The sequence below is a fragment of the Alligator mississippiensis genome, chromosome 1 (assembly GCF_030867095.1).
Source record: "Alligator mississippiensis isolate rAllMis1 chromosome 1, rAllMis1, whole genome shotgun sequence".
Lineage (NCBI taxonomy): Eukaryota > Metazoa > Chordata > Crocodylia > Alligatoridae > Alligator > Alligator mississippiensis.
In genome coordinates, this window is record NC_081824.1 from 149,927,905 (window position 1) to 149,933,904 (window position 6,000).

Below are 6,000 nucleotides of genomic sequence, written 5' to 3' on the forward strand. Positions count from 1 at the left end.
GCAGCCCTATGATGGAACTCACTCACATCACTGACACCCTGAAGGACAACAGCCAACAACAACAGTCATACTCAGAGCTTAGTTCCCATCAAAGTCATTAGGTGTTTGCTTGAGTACAGACTTTCAGTGTTGACTCTGAGGGTTTATAGACTCTGTCTATACTTGCCTGATCTGGTGGCAGGCAGTAGGTGCCATTGCCAGAACTTGTGCACACCTAGGCACTTCTGGTGGCTTTGCACAGCTACGATGCAGCAGCTATGTCACCAGAGCTCAAAGTCCATCTAAGATGGCACCACATCCTGAAAGGACCACAGTGTCTGATAGACAGCCCCAGACATGACTTCATGTGTCTTCACTGGGTTTCAGGTTGTAGCAGACCTCTTGCTGCACTTGCCGGAGGTAGAGTTATTTTGCTATCAGAGTGAGGGTTCTGCTACCGGAGTTCTATCAGCAAAACTTTTATTATTCCTATGTGCAACAGGAAAACAATGGGGAGCTTCATGCACTAACATATATAGTTTGTAAAATGTAATGCTACTATTTATTGCCCAAATAGTAAGAAAACTCTTAAGACTCCAGTGAATATGAGAAAAAAGAGTCAATAAAAGCTACTCCTACCATAAGACAGCTCCTTGGCTGCATATCTGCTACTCAACTTCCCCTCTCACATAGTTTTCTTCCTGGCTAGTATTTCCTTTTCTTAGAATTGTGTTTTGGAGTGTTTTCTCAGTGGCCTGCTGGTGGCAGCATGTGAAAATAGACTAACCAGTGTTCATACTAATCTGATCCTGTGTTTTCTCATGCATACACATGACCAACCATTCACATATTGTCTCTTGAATAGGCACTCCGTCTTGCAGCCTTTCATTCACTTATGTACTTAGACATTTACTCTGACTTTGATGCAGAGAGAAAATCCCATTAACAGTGATGAAGTGCTGAATACAGACCATGTGGTAGTATAGGCTGGGCTGGGTTCATTCCAACAAGCACTTGGGCCTGGGCTATGAATAATCTTTTGATGTTGGTTTTTTGGTTGTTTTACAATATATCAAATGGAAGAGAGCAGAAAACACTTTCTGTGCTTCTTGAATGTGTAGCCAGTTCTGCTGACAAATTCTTTTCTCAATAGACTACCAAACAAGGTCCACACGCTATTTAAGTCTTACTTATATCCTCAAACTAGAGCCAGCAGGGGAATTAAGTAGGTCACCAAACCTGTATAGGCCTTCTGTATGAAAGGGAATTTTACTTGTACTGAATAATGGTGAAATAAGTTTGAAATTTGAAAAGAAAAATGAAGTACCCAATGTTTGGCCATTTTGCAACAGCCCAGGGCAGGTAAAGTATGATTTCATTTTGTATTTTGAATATATCCAAACATACCACCCAGTCCATGGCTGAAACCATGCTGGCAACAGCTTTGTTTGAATTGCATTTAACGTTTGCATGCCAGCAATGCTAACATTGTGTAGCACCCCATGGCACCCTGGTCGAGAATCCTAACTTGTAAGTGAAGATTTATTTCCTTTGTATGTATCATATTATAGAACATTGCCAGAAGCTTGCCCAATCTTTCTGGATTGGGCAGCCAAAAGTTGGTCTGGGGGACTTGATAACAGCAAACACATGATTTAGTAATTCAACACCTTTCCTGCTCATGAGCTATTAATAGATTTTAGTTCTTATAAATCTGGTCTTCAAAATTATTTAGCATGTGACATAGGTATCCTCTCTCTACACATGAAATCTGTTGTGCAATTAAACTACATAATACATTTAGACTGGCTACACATGCAAATTAACTATCACACCTTAAAAAGGTCCAGCCAGCTATGAAGCTATTGCTTGAAAACATGTAATAACTTTCTAGATGGTTTCTATCCAGCTTCAATTTGCACATGTAGGCAGTCTGCCACTGGGAGACCGCAGCTACTGCAATCTCCCAGCCATTGCAACCTTCCAGCCTCATGCATCCTCAAAGCTGGGAGACTGCAGCAGCAGCTCATGGCTGCAGTGGCTGAGTCCTGCATCTGATAGGGCTCTCAGTCTCAGCTGTGCCACACGTTAGGTGAAGGACAGAGCCTGTCAGATGTAGGACCCTTGGTCCCAGCTGCATGTGGCCTCCTGGGCTGGGGGCCCCTCAGCAAAGGGGGTCCCAGCCATGGGTGCCTGCTTCTTGCTGATGCAGGGGAAGTCTAAGCTCAGGCTCCCCCTACAAGGGCAATAAGGCACGACTGGATTAAATGTGCAATCCCACAATCATGCCTCCTGCCACGCATGTGGCATGGTAAGAGGTGCAATTGTGTGGATCATGCATTAGATCTAATTGTGCCTTTACCAGCATGTGTAAGAGGGGGCCTTGTGTGGATGTATTTTCAATTTCAGATTGCTCCGAGACTATCTGAGGTGTACCTAGTGTTCAATTATTTACTTATCATAATTTTTTCTAGTATGCGACTATTCAGTCAAGAAAGGTAGCATTGGTTTTGCTTCCTGATTGGCTAATTTCTGAGCCGACAAAGTGCTTTCAAGATGGCTGCCTGAACACTTGCAGGTAAGCATTTGTGTGTTCACATGAATTTGTACACAACACTTTCTGTTTACACAAATATACAGCCAAAATTTTGCTTGCACAGATGTTAATGAAAATGAATAAACCATCACAGATACACTAGGAATGACTTCATGGTTTCTAATCAAATGCATGTCCTCAAATAACATGTTTGCCTTATTTACCCAGCTGTAGTTTATAGCACGATTTTCCCATAGCGTTTTAGTGAAAAGAAAAAGGAAATTCTGTCTGAGAAAAAGCATTAGTTCCATACTTAGACTAGCAAAGCCAAAACCAGAACACCATCCTTCCTTCTCTCTTCATCATGTTTTGCTTTACCAGACCATGCCTTGTGAGACAAGGAAGACCCTGATTATCCTAGTGAGAAAAAAGAAGGCAGTTTAGCAGTGGAGGCATGAGGAAGAAGTAAGCTATGATACTCAGACAAACTATTCTAGTGTTTGAGCATAGCACTGCAAGGGACTTCCTTGGGTTATCAAGTCTAGTCCTTTGGTACCATAGGCATATATGTCATAGACTCCCTTTCATGAGTGAGATTCGTGTCCCTCCTGTTCCTATAGGAAGGAAGGGAATAGGTGAAGGCAAGAACATGGTTGTTGTCATCACAGTTCCTATGATCTGTGTGCCAGAGGTGTAACAGTCAGAGTCTGTGCCCTGTAGCAGGGGTCTGGCCAGCTCTAGGAGCTGGGCCAGCTGCGGTGGCAGCTGCTGTTCTTCCACAGCCTCTAATTAGGTACCCAAAGCTAGTGTCCCAGTTGCTCACTGCTCATTATGCTGCTGCTTGCCATAGCCTTGAAAGACATGAAAATTTGGAACATGGAAATAGAAATACAAAAAGATAACTTAAAGCCCATCTCTGTCGAGGCCTTTTGGTACATTATTATTTACAGTATTTAACGTTCAGTTTTTTTACTATAAACAAATATGATCAAATACATTTAAAGTGAAGTTCTATCGTGCAATGGAGATAGGATCTTAAATTTGTCCCTTGACTGCACACAGGCCTTGTCTATGGGCACAGCTTACACTGGTTTAACTAAAAAAATGTTTAGGTCATTTGGGTAAATCAAAACTCTGCCTGGACACATTTATATCAATTTATACTGACTTAGCTCAATTTGGTAGAGAGAGTCTGTACCAATTTTAGATAGATGGTGTTTTTAGTTAAATGAGTGCAGTGCTGTGTGTAGACAAGGGTGCCATGGCACCCTGGGGTGCCGAGACATCTTTTTAAGGGTGCTCTGGGGTGCTACACAATGTTAGCACCATGCAAGTACCCGCACATGATTCACAAGATAAAGCCAGAGGGTGCGTCCCCATGAGCGTGCGCATGCGGTTTGTGATGCCTCAATGCCACTTGAAGAACTGCCAATTGCATGCAGCATGTGCACTTATGCACCGTGCTGCTACTTTGCAGCATGGCAGGTTTTTTTGACACTGGGAGATCCTAGTGTAAAAAAAACCCCACCACTAAAAAAGAGCGGTGCAGCACGGGTGCATGCTCGTGAGGTTGTGCTCAGTGACTTCGAATAGGATTCCATAGTGTCAAACGCATCCTGATCGGTTGTGGTCTTTCTGAGTTCTTTGCAACAGAAGAATTGCTCTAGTATTTGTCCATGGTCAAAAACAAGTAAAAACTAAGAGCTGGCATTTTCTAAGGGGGTCCTTGAGTCTAAAGGGGAGTGTCTTGAATCTGAAATGGTTGAGATTTGGACGTTCCAAAAGCAAACATGTCCGTAGCGGTTCATCCCTGTTCATACTGGTGAGACAAACTATTTTACACCACAGTCAGGGATATTAGTAACTTGCCCCAGATGTTGTAAAGAGTCTAGTACAGGCAGGCTGTTGGTGAAAGCTGGTCCAATCTATTTGCCAAGTCAGTAGGCTGCTTTGAGCTTGGTTGAATTTTTTTTTTTAATTCAGATTTATTTTTTCCCCTCAGCACGGAACATTTCCTTCTTTGGCACACGGTTTTAGATCTTCATAAAACACTCTATCTTTTCCAGTTTTTAGCAACTTAGAACTAACAAAATCCTGTTAGCATTTTTGATGAAAAAATGTTAATGAAAACAACCTTTTCTGCTTTACTTATTTATGAATTATTTTCATAGGAACAAATATATATATATTTCCTTCCCAATTCTAAGACTCTGCTTCTAGCTTTCTGCTCAAAATCTGCAAAGGCAAGAGCTCATTGAATATGCTAAGAGGAAAGCAGCTTAAAATGGCACTGCACAGTTATACTTTTTTCCACATGAGACTTGCTAATAGTAGATTAAAGTACCTCTTCCCACAAGGTATCTGTAAGGCAAGGTCTAAGAAGAGGAAAGCTTCAAAGGCATTCCCTTGCAGAGCTTACTCCATATCATTTTGTTAAGTATGGGGATGAAGTTTGACACCTAACGAATGAGCCTTAAATCCTGCAGATTTAAAATGTAAATCCTTCATGCCATCCATGAGGAAGCCCTGGGTCTCCACAACAGTTTTCTTTTATCTGTTGGTACATGAGCTTTCCTAGTTCCTACCACTTTGAAGAGCCTTCATAGAACTCTCCACCTCAGAAGTGGACTCTTCTTTCAAATATAAGCACATAATTTCCCTTTTATATTTGCCTCCCCGCTGGTCTAATTTATAGTTTTTAACCCTATTGCCCTTTGGACCTGTTTTCTGTGATTCTGTGATTTATTTAATTCTATAATCACTGGTAGTATGAGGAGGCAATCTTTCCATATATCATTCATAAGTCTGGGGTGATGAATACCATATATATGTTTGAATCCCATACATATATTTATCAAGCTACAAAATCTATTTTGAATGAGGGGATGGTTGCCATCTCTCTTTCCTTATTACTTCCAGGTTGGACTGAATTAAAAGGAGTAGTGACACAGGGCTAAGAAGGCATTAACCTTTAATGGTCCTTTATTCACATGGAAGCCCTCTGGGACTAAGAGTTAGTCACCAGTCTGAAGAACCTGTCTGATAAATGCGCATTGGGAGTGCAGACAGAAATGACAATTTTCACCTGATCTGGTCACAGAAAGCAGTTTATAGTGGTGACAAAAGACAAATGCAAACAGCTTAAAAAATAGATAGTCAGATAAAATCTGAACCCTCTTTGCATGAGGGGTCAGATGAAGATGTTTCAAAACAGAGCATCTTCTGTAACTTCTGTCTGCACTGCCTGCCAGCTTTGAGCTATTTTCCAAATGGGAGGAGGGAAAGGGAGTGGAGGGAGTTTAGTCTGGGGGGGTTTCAGCCCCACTGGAGGGTGAGGCAGGTATATTGGAACCCTCCTGAGCTGGAGGTCTCTAATTCACCCACCCCACCCTTCAGCTTTGCCTGGGGAACCCCTAGAATGAGATCCCTCTCCTCCCTTTCCCCCCTCCCATTCTGAAAATTTTGCAGCCTGTGGGGAGGAGGGG